Raw genomic sequence first — 12,618 nt, 5'->3', positions numbered from 1 at the left:
GTTGCCCATCTCGGATAGATACCGTCGGTGAGATAGTAAGCCAAATGATACTCTCTTCCATTGACAGAGAAAGTGACTTGCGGAGCTTGACCATCTCGTATGTCCTCAAAAACAGGAGAGCGATCAAGAACATTGATATCATTTAAGGTACTTGGAGATCCAGAAAACGCATGCCATATCCATAGACCATACGAAGCAACCGCCTCTAAAACAATTGTGGGTTTTCCCGAACCACGTGAATATTGACCTTTCCAAGCGGTAGGACAATTCTTCCACTTCCAATGCATACAGTCGATGCTTCCTATCATCCCGGGAAATCCACGTTCTTCACCAACATAAAGTAGACGATGAAGATCATCCGGTGTTGGTCTTCTTCGATACTCATCGCCGAATAAATATATTATTCCTTCCACAAAATGTTCCACACATGACCGAGCTGTGGTGTCACCGAGTCGGAGGTATTCGTCAACAGCATCAGCCGCAGAACCATATGCCAAAACACGAATAGCTGCTGTACACTTCTGTAGTGGAGAGAGACTACGCCTTCCGAGAGCATCTACCTTTTGTCGAAAGAATTCAACTTCGGTTGAGAGTCGATGAACAATTTTCATGAACAATGGCTTGTTCATTCTGAATCGTCGGCGGAATATGTTATGACCGTAGGTAGGATTTTCACTAAAATAATCATGCCATAAACGGACATCGCCCTCTTCACGATGTATTTCGATCTGAACTCGTTTTTTTCTTTTTTTCGTTCTTCTTGAATAGTGAGAGTGGTTAAATTCTCAATGGCTTCCTCACAATGTCGCTCAAAGAGCTCTTCAATTTTATTATCAAAAGATGCTTCTAATGTATTTTGAGAAGAAGAAGCCATATATAGTGATTAAAGAAATAACTTGATGAGAAAAAGATGGCTTTGATGTTTAAAAGAGTAAAAGATGAGTAAGGTGAGAAAGTATAAATAGAGTATGTTGTTCTTACGATGGAGAGATGATGAATATGAAAGATAGATATAAATAGAGTTTGAGAAGAGGCAAATACAACAACAACACTAAAGTCCGTGACATAAAAAGCCATAGGATTGTCTTTCCTCTACCTGTCCGTGACATAAAGAGACAACACTAAAGTCAGTGACACAACAGAAATAACAAGACAATTCACAACAGAAACAACATAAACAAGACAAGACACAAGCTGTCTTCATGTAGTCCGTGAGGATTCTCCTTCCTCTAGCTTGATTCCAGACCTCAAAGCCTTGTATTTGTCCATATTGCGCATGTATTCTTCGTGTGATAACTCCACCATATCCTCTTCTTCTTCATCTGATATCTCCACCACTTCTTCTTCATCTGATATCTCCACCACTTCTACTTCAGGTGATGCAACATCAACTTGTTGTGGGAGAGGTGTTAGTTGATGTGGGTTAGTTGATCCCTGAAATTCAAAAACACAACAGACATATCATTTAAACATTGACACTTTAAAAGAAATACACATAGAGATAATTTAACACATTCACTTGATCATTAAGCATAGATAAAAATAGAGAAATACACATCAATTTATATCATTGATAGTTTAGAATATTACATAGATAACATTTCAGTTATCAGTTTCTCCTTAAGCGCCACTTCTAATTCAGTTAGTGGCTCTATTCTGGCATATAAACTGTCAAGCAGTTTGCTCTTGTTAACTTTATCCTTTAAAGTTAACACCTCTTGGAGGTTGCTGCTTGCTTCAGTCAACGACTTTTTACCCTTCGCCTTTGCTGCTGCCTTGGCTGCCTTAACACCGATAGGCCTTGTTTCTTTCTCTACATTGACACTGGGCATAGATGCTGATGACTGAAAAGATTGATCTTCCGGGACCCTCTTTCGTTTTGAACCTGAGCTTTGCTGAGTACTTCCAGAAGTTCCACGCCATTTCCGCTCATTCCTAAGCTCCCTCCAGGCATGCTCCAATGCGAACTTCACCTTGTAATTGTTGATGAATAGGGCATGTGCATTCTTCAGAACATCATCTTCACTCTGCCCACTGGTCCTATGTTTTGTTGCAATGTCATAGCATCCGACAAACTTGCAGACACCATCATTTATCTTCCCCCACCTTTGCTTGCACTGCATTAGCTCTCTCTTAGCCAAACCAACGACATTGGGACTTGCATTGTAATAAATGGTTATCCTCGACCAAAATGTTCCAGCCTTTTGCTCATTCCCAACTATTGGATCTTTGGAGGTGTTCAACCATGCACTGATGAGGACGAGGTCTTCAGCAGTTGACCACTTCGACCTTTGCTTACGGTCCTCACCAATTTCAGCACCTGATCCAGATCCTCCAAGTTCTGGAGAAGGTTGAAAACTCAGAAACTGAGTTGGGTTTTCATTGATAGGTGGTTGTTGACTGTTTAGTAAGTCTAAAAAGCCAGAAGACTGGCTTGAATTAAAATCCATCGGGGAGATGTTGAGAAGGAATATGAAGGGGATGAAAATAAAGAGAAGGAGGAATGTGAGTTTATAGAAGGCCGAGAAGGAAGAGAAGGAGGGAAGTGCGTTCAGATGCATTCATGAGTTTAACAATTATAGATTTGATATATATCTACTACGTTAATCACACTAAGCTTTAACAATTATAGGTAGCCATCACTTCTATTTATCACAACCATATCCTTACTTTAACCATGGCTTTAGACTATTTAATTCTAACCACAACCTACACCAATTCTTTAACGAGAAGAGAGAGTAACACCAACCTAATTTGTGCAGTGTGTTTAAGTTGATCCTCTGAACCATTGAACCTTTACTCGATCTTCAGCTTGATCCTCCACCCTGACAAGAGAATCAATTTATTAAACCTAGTTATTACACTTCAACCATTAAACCTAGTTATTACTAACACAACCATAACCTACAACTAAGCAAAACATTAACTACAACCTAGTTATCACTTCAAAAGAAGAAGACTTTTACCTGTTTTGCTCCACCAAATGTACTCCTCTTGCTTCTCGGCCTACCACCAAATGTACTCCTCTTTGTACTCCTCAAAGAACAGAAACAAAACAAGGTTAGAAACAGAGCAAATAAACATTGATCCATCAGTCTTAATTGAAACAAACTTACAAACATATCATATTTGATCTATCCATTTTATTAATTAACATCTTAATTAACAAACCAAATCAATCGAACATATCAACATCAAAACTGTTTTATTTTTAAACAGAGAATGAAACAAGAGAAGTTCCGGTTTACCTTTCGATTTGAGGTGAGCCACCGAGAGAAAGCTTCAACGAGAAGTCCCACCGAGATACCGGTTTGAAGAGTACCTACAAACTACATAGAAAACCACTGATCAGACTAAGAATATGCATGATTAAGACATGCATAATCAAGAAAAAAACAAACCACCGCTTACCTTTCAATTAAGACGTCACCGATTAGAGCCTCAGAAGGAGAGCTCCGTCGCCGATAAGAGACACCGAAGGAGACGTCTCCGATCTGAGCCACCGAAGGAGAGCTTCGTCGCCTCGAGGACACCCACCGAGAGAGAGAGAAGCCGAGAACCACCGAGAGAGAGAGATAGAGAGAGCGAGAACTACCAAGACAGAGAACCACCAAGAGAGAGCGAGACAGAGAAAGAGGCGTCGCCGATAAGGTACACCGACGGAGACGACAAGATCAATCGATGGAGACGGCAAATCGCCTTTCGTCGAGAGAGACCTTTCGAGAGAGAGAGAGAGAGAGAGAGAGAGAGAGAGAGAGAGAGAGAGAGAGAGAGAGAGAGAGAGAGAGAGAGAGAGAATGAGAAACAGAGTTGATCGCGTTTTACGCGTAACCGATCAACTGGCCACTGATATTTCGACGTGTGGCACTAAGAGACAAGCCTTCGCGGTCATTACGCAAGAGGCGTGTCTACGCTTTCCTTCCTTTTTTTTATTTTTTTATTTGGTTTAATGTTAATAGATGTCTTTAAAGACAGCGTTAATTGTGCTCTTATGTTTGTTAGTTTGTTATATTGTCTCACATTTGTTAGGGTTTGAATTGAGTGATTAATTATATGTTTGAAGATCATAGTTTCTGAGTGCAGAAGTATTTGCATACACGATACTATTATAGTTTTCAGTTTCAGAATGTGATGTAATATTTTCTGTTTTCGCAAAAACGTATTATATACCATGGAAAACATGGAAAACAAATATATAATTGATTATTCTTTTAACTCAGAATAATTGATGTTAAGGTTGAAATGATCTTTCATTCTGTGGGAGTTACGTTTGAAGAGATGTTGGAAACCCTAAAATATTAGAGGTTGTGGATGTTTCTCATTCTTTCATTCTGGGACAGGAAAATTCGTCTCCCAATAAATAAGTAGTTTAGACTTAAGACTAATGATTTATTTTTGTCCACTTTCCAAAAATCATTGGTTTAATTTATATTGATAAAATAAACTACATTTTAATAGTAATTTCAACATATATACATATATATATATATATATATATATAGATATCGAATGGTTAGTTATAAAATACATAATTTAAAATTAGTTTCAAAGCTTACATCATCTATTCTTTTTTTTCCCAACTAGTTTTGATTGATGAAACAGAGGAACATACAAGATGAACACACACACAAGACTGAACAACTAAATCCGACAGGAAACACGTTAACATCCCCGGAAGCTTATAGCCCACACATGGGAAGCTCAAACCCAAACAACGGGTGTCATACAAAAACTACTAGAAACACATATTAACCTTGACTCTTGCATCCAGTCTTCGAACACAAACCGTAAAGAAGAGAATAGAGATAAGACTTCGGGGTTTGACGAGCCGGACAACTTGCCGCAAGCAGCACCAGTAAGAAACAGCAATGCAATGACTTTCACAATGAAGACCAAGATAACCTGAACCTTCAGTCCAAGGAACCAAACCAGAACACACACGCCAAACACCATATACCGACAAAGAAGCAAACAGACAAACGCTTGGAAATTAATCTTCCTTCTCAACTGAACCTTCCTCGGAGAGTCAACAGCTTCTACCTATTTAAAAAGCTTCCATTCACCGAAGCCACCGAGGACAAGAGAGACATAAGACAATCCGGAAAGAACACTTATTCCAAAACCAGGAGAAGGACTCTAAACCACAGAGATAACAGCGAAACAGACCTGAGTCTTCTCAAAGGTGTTGACCTCTTGCGCTAACCACGCATCCCCACAACAAGCACACACAATCGCACCATTGACATCCACTGTTTGCACCGTAGCTGAAATCAAAACCAGAAAGCCAAACCCACCATCTCTGAGCCAAAAACTGAACGGCAAGAAAGATCTTCACCGGATACTTGACAAGTCGACTTCACCACGCCAGGCCCCTCCACACTGCCGCCCCTTGACTCCAGACGCAGAGCCACCGTTGATGTCGTTCACCTCCGCGAGACAAAGACGAACGATAAATACAGGACCAGAGCTTAGACAAGACGGTAGGGGAGAAGACTCGAAGGAGAAGCAAGGAGGCAACACACTAACGGGAAAGGAGGGGCTCCGGCGACGGCACGATCGCTCACGCGCCGGCCGTACACCGAACCCAAACCAGATCTACTTTATCTCTCTACCTTATCTCTCTCTCTCTCGCTTTACGGGGTCAAATAATCAATATCTACATCATCTATTCTATTCAGGGTCTTTACCGAAAAAAATTACATGTTATCAAATATAGGGTGTTTTGCGAAAAGGACTCAAGAATTGAAGTCAAATGCAAAGTAACCCTTTTTTGTCAACAATATTTTGCTATGATCTTTCCATACGATCTTTAGGTTTTTCAAATATTTATAAAAATGCCATTATGATTATTTTTTTGAAAATGACAAAAAAATCTTAAACACCATAAATATTTCTTTTTATTTACAATAATATCACTATCATCAATTTCTCCAACCACCGTGAAAAACCATTTTTAACTCTTTAAGCTCAAACATTCCATTAACATCATTTTTCTCATTTTACGGCATCGATTGGTACAACTGATGAAAAAACAGTGACAGTATGATGCAAAAGATGTATACTCTCATTAAAAAATTTTATAAAGTGATTGGTAAATCAGTATCAGTATACAATTTTAAAATTATCATAAAAATTAGTATATAATATATTTATTTTAAAATAATATATATTACATTACAATATATATTAATAATATATTTGTTATTAAAATTATGAATCTTATTTAATTATATAAATCAAATTAAATTTTAAATATGAAATATTATTATATAAAAATAAACAAATGTAAAATTTATTTAAAATATGAAATTTATTTTAAATATGAAATTTATTTTTGATATAAATATAATTTTTCATATTATTAAATAAAATGAATAAATTATATATTTATATATAAATTATCATTATTTATTTATTGGTAGAGCAGTAAATGGTTCATATATAATATTATCATAAAAATTAATATATGATATATAATTTATTTATTTCTGAATAATATAGATATGTTTATTTTACCATACATAATATCTAGATATATATTATGTTATGTTTTTATTAAAAATAATGAATGATATGTGTAATTATATAATTTATATTATATTTTAAATGTGAGATATTGTTCTTTTTGAAAATTTAAAAATATTTAATCACAAATTTTTTAAAAATATATATAATTTTCATTAAGAACATATTTTTATATTATTAAATAGAAATAAAATTTATTATATATAATTATTTTTAAATTTTTATATATTCTAACTCCAAATGCTCTACCAAAAACTGTATATGAGAGCATTGAATAAATATCATTTGGAGAGCATTAGCATCTTGTAAATGCTTTTCTAAATGCTTTTGAAATAAATGTTAATTGGATAATAACGAGTATAATGCTTACGTTAATAATCTGTCAATCACGCCTTACAAAAACAATACTTCATTTCCTGGAACTGCATCAAGTGGATTGTCGAGTAAGAGGAACATACCTCTCACTCTAAATATTTCTATCAAACATCTCTCTAGTTTTTCAAAACCCTAGGTCATTTTCTCCGGTGCCATCGCATCCTCTTAGGCGGTTGCCAGAGCCCCTCCTTTGAATCTTCTCTCTTCCTATCTTCTTCTCTTCCAGTTCATCTCTGGTTCTTCTCTGCGGCGGAGGTGGAGAATCTCCTAATGAAGTCTACTTTAAAGTAGACTTCTAATGAAGTATACTTAAAAGTTAAAGCTAATTCAAGTGAAAATAGCTTTAAATCTGAAAAAATCTTCAAAAAAAGAATTTATAAGATAAAATAGTAGCAAAATAAATACATATAGTTTAATTCTATAACTTTATTTTACTATAAACTTAAAATAAAGATTTAAAAACTATAGATTTAAAACTTACATATTTAGATGAAAACCATGAGTGATAGATAATACCTACAAAGACAAAATAATATTGTGAAAAAGACATGAGAAAAATTAACGAAGTAAACAAAAAAATTTCTTCACATTCAAAGAATTTAGAGAGAAATGAAAGAGGAGTTTTAGAGAGAAGGAAGAGAATTTTAGAGTGGGAGGATGCTAGAAACTTGTGCATCCATTTTATATGGGGAATTTTCAAAAATACCACTTTGAAAGTACCATTATTCATCTTTACCACCACTAAGTACATATTTTCAAAAATACCTTATTTATTAAAATGTTAAAGACTCTTATATCTTTGTTTTTATATGCTTTTCAAAATTTTAATCCAAAATTCTAAATCCTAAACCTCCAATTCTAAACCCTAAACCCTAAATCTTCAACTCTAAACCCTAAACCCTAAACTATATACCCTAAATTAAATATCCTAAACCCTAAACCCTGAAACCTCAACTATAAACCCTAAATCCTCAACTCTAAACCCTAAACTTTATACCCTAAACCCTAAAACATCAAATCTAAACCCTAAAACATAAAATCTAAACCCTAAATCCTAAACGTTCAAATCTAAACCCTTCATTAAAAGTAGTGGTAAAAGTGGTTAGTGTAAACATGAAAAGTGGTACTATGAAAATGGTATTTTTGGCAATTTCTCATTTTATAGAAAGATAGTGTGAATTTCATTTATAAATGAAGACAAAATTGTAACTATATTAAACTTTACGACACTTCTTTTGAAATCTACTAAATTAAAATTTTGGAGTAAACTTTATTGTATGTCTACTTAGTAGACTTTTTGGAAATCTACTATAGTAATTTCATTATAGTTGTTTATTCTTTATTTTTTAATAATTTTAATATACTTTCTTACAGTTTTTGAATATTAGTTTGAAGACTATCATTTGAATTTATTCATACAAAAAATAAAATTAATTAAAATTATTTTGATATTTCTAATCTGAAAACTTTTTCCGGTTTGGTAGCTTACAAATAAGTGTACTAAATTTTTTATTTATTCTTTATTTTTAATAATAATTTACAAATTTAGAATTTTTTAATTATTGTAATAATTTTAATATATGATTTGAAATTTTTCATAAAAAGTAAATTTAATGTAATAATTTTTTTGTACTCCTAAATCCTAGTAGACCACAAAAGACGTTAATATACCCTAAAACTGAGTGTATTCTATTACACGTCTACTATATCCTAAAAGACAAACTTTGAACCTTAAAGTATACTTGATAACCAAAAAGTCTCAGTTAATTACTGTATCAAATACCAAAATATGTAAAGTATAAATTATCAACATTGATATGTAAGTTTAGGTCCATTAAACAAAGAAAAAACTAATCTAAAATCTAACCCTAAGAATCTAACACTAAAAGACCTTACATGTTATAATTTTTTGTTGCTAAACTATAAGAATTGTCCAAGACATGGTTACCAAATCGATATATACTAGGTGGTTGCCCGCAAATTTGCGGGTACAAATTTTGATATAATATAATATTTTGTGTTTTCAACATGCGATAATATATTTTAATATTTTAAAATCTAAATTGAATTTTTGGTAGCTAATTTTAAACATATTTTATTTATTAATACTTTTAAAATTTTTAAATAGGATTTATGTAGTATTTAGTTAAATATTTTTATATCTTTTACAAATCAATATTTCATTAAAATGTTTTATAACATTATTGTTAGAACATATATACATATAATTTAATTGGTTTGTAGATCAAATTTCTGTCCATCTATACTATTAAAGCAGAATCCTATAGCTTTTTTTATCTTAACCTGTCACTTTTTTCTACTGATTTCAATATAATTCGATAAGTTCATTAAGGGTATTTACGTTATTTATAAGCTTACCGATTTTGTTTTAATTATTTTGAGTGTAGGCACATGCTATTGGTTAATTAAGTTGGATTATCTTGAGTGTATGCCCATACGGTATAAATCATAACAAATGCAAAAGTTCTTCAATAGGACTGGTATGTTTAACCAGAAATGAGTAACGTAAACCCACATTTTAAATCCAATTTATTCCCTAACTACCACTGTCCATTTCATCTACTGATTTCTTGCACCTTAAATAAATATTGCTCCTGGAAACATCAAAGTTGATGATGGTTAGCATACATTTTTTGACCAAATTATATAATATTTATATAATAAACATACATATGTAATTAATATACTTTTCGCAAATATGCTATCAACAATATTTCCAGGATTATCTAATTCTTATAGTATATTCCAAAATTTAGCTACATTATAATAATTAAATGCTTATATTAAATACTTTTTAAATGGAAAATTATAATAATTCAAGATGTCGATATAAATTATTATAATTTTAAAAGAAATTTTTAGAGGAAAACACATCCACGCTTTGAAAACACGGATCAAAATCTAGTAAAAATTATTAAAATCCAAAATATTAACTAATGTGATAAATAGACTCACACTTGCAATTAAAGTATAAACACACAAAAAATTATTAAGAAGAAACAAAGCAATATATATATATATATGAATTCTGTTGATTTAATAAAAAGTTAAGAATATATAAAATTTCATAAATTTAGGAATATACTTTTATTCATAATATTCTTTGGATTTTTTATGATTGATGTAATTTTTCTGGTTACTTTCTTTTAGATAAAATCAAAACAATTTTATTTTTGTTTTTGAGATTTTGAAAAAGTTTTTTAAAATGATGAACTTGTAAGAAAATAATATTTTGCGATTGATTCTGATTTGATAACATTTAAAACCTCTTAAAAAGGAAACTATACAATTATAAATAATACATAAAATATTTACAAATTTTAAATTTTATGAATTATTTCTCAGAAGTTTTAGAATCCTTATTAATAGTTTCATAAATATTTATAAATAGTTTCATAAATTCTAAAAATGGTTTTATAACTCAAGAAAATAATTTGTTATCAATGATCAATAATTTAAAATCTTAACTTTAAATAATTTTATAAAGATTTTATAAATAGTTTGTAAACTCCTATAAATAATTTTGTAAAGATTTTTAAAACTTCTGTGATGATTTAAAACCAATTAACCATCATAAACATTTTGTAAACTCCTATAAATAATGAGAAATTTTTCTTTATAAATAGTTTTATAAATATTTATAACATTTTGTATAGATCTTTATATATTGATTTGTAAGCTCTTATTAATGATACTATAAATGATTATGTATAAAACTATATAAATAGTTTGGCAACTACCATTAATTGATTCTATGATTTCACTTTTTAGATTTGATTAAAATAAACAAAAATTAAAAATCATCGACCAATGAAATTATAAGGATTTTACTCAGACTGTCTGTATGAGTGACACGTCTAGCAGAAGTCAATAAAATGATTTCTCATTTAATATATAAGAGAATTTTCAAAAACTTTTGTTTATATATTTTACTGGTTCTTGTAGTTGTATTGATGATTTATAAAAAATAACATACATTATTTTTAAGGAAGTAACTTAGGACATTCGATGTATGCAAGTTTCAGCATTTCACTGTGAAATCAATATTTTATTAATCATTAGCGATAAAATTAAAAACTGTATAATTTCGTAAATATGATTCCAAAGATATTGAGTCATAACTCATAACCACATCATATTCCCTATACATTATTTGCCAATTGATTTTAACACATCATCTACATAATCTTCTTGACCAAATAAATGTGACATGTCATATTAAATGATGACATGGATTAACAAAAAATGTGACTTGGGCAATTACATTTAATGTTTATTTATATTTTTGTAAACTTTTTATAATATAGAAATACATTATACATAACCATTAAAGTAAATCTATTCAAATATGACAATAAATAATTTAAAAATATTTTAAAAATGTGACATATGATTTATAGTTATAAAATTTTATTAGTAAAAAGTATTTTCAAATTGTTTTACAGTTTTTTAAAAAAATATAAATGCTTAACCGTAATATTATTAACTTTTTATATATATATTTAAAGATTCTAAAAATACTGTTCATTTGTAATTTTTTATAATTATATAGATTTATATCAATTTTAATTAATTTTATTTAATATATTTTTCCAAAAGAAATAGATAAAAATCTATGTAAGATTATAATTTTAAATATATACATATCTATTCTTAAGTATAATTTAATTTTTTTTAATTATTATTTTATCTTAATTTTATGTTCAATTAAAGCAAAATTTATACTACAATATTGGTAAAATAATATAAAATCTTGAATATTAATATAATTTTATTTTAAATATGTTAAATTTAAAATTTTATTATTGCACATGATACAGGAAAACACCTAGTAATTGAGTAAGTTTATAGTTCAGAAAGCTTAGTACATTAATTAAGAAACTATATTTTTGGATATTAGTCGTGTTTAATGTTATATTGGTCATAATTCCTAATAATCATATGACTTCAAAATTCAATTACTGCGTGTCGAGATATTCAATCTGAATATCAGTTCAGTTTTTTGGTTTTTTCGTTATTTCGATTTATAAAAAGTAATTACCATATTACAACATTTTTCTTTGGTTTTGTTTGGTCTATATACCACTGATTTTTCAGTTTATTCGGTTTTATACCAAAAATAATAAATTTATTAATCTTTTATAATATGAATGAATTTTAATTCATATGATTAGATATCAGCTTTTATATAACATGAAAATATTTTGGTAATTAAATAGACATTTTTATTTTATTTTATTTTATTATTTAAAATAATTAGTAAACATATTAAGTTAATAAAAATAATAGTTTTTACAGAATGAAAATAATAAAAATTAGTAATCCATCATATTATAATTAACTAAATATTAGCACACATACTTGTCAACAAAAGAGTAAAAGTTATGTTTTATTTAATTTAATAAAAATGAAAAATATAAAATACTAAATTACTAAAATTAACATTTTAAATAAGAAGATCATATCAGTAAATAAAATATATTTATATTATTAATTATATTATATAATTTATATATAATTATACTAGTATATCGGCTTAATTGGTTTATATACCAAACCATATCCCTATATAGCATTTTTTTTTTTCAAATGACATCTATTCTAGTAACTATTATTACAGTAAGAATTTATTTATTTGGCATCAAATATTGGTTTGGTTGGGTTCATTCAGACCAATCAGTTAAATGATATTTTCAA

Source organism: Raphanus sativus, chromosome 4, assembly GCF_000801105.2.
Source record: "Raphanus sativus cultivar WK10039 chromosome 4, ASM80110v3, whole genome shotgun sequence".
Classification (NCBI taxonomy): Eukaryota; Viridiplantae; Streptophyta; class Magnoliopsida; order Brassicales; family Brassicaceae; genus Raphanus; species Raphanus sativus.
The sequence above is the reverse complement of the archived record's forward strand: the minus strand, read 5'-3'. Positions refer to the sequence as shown.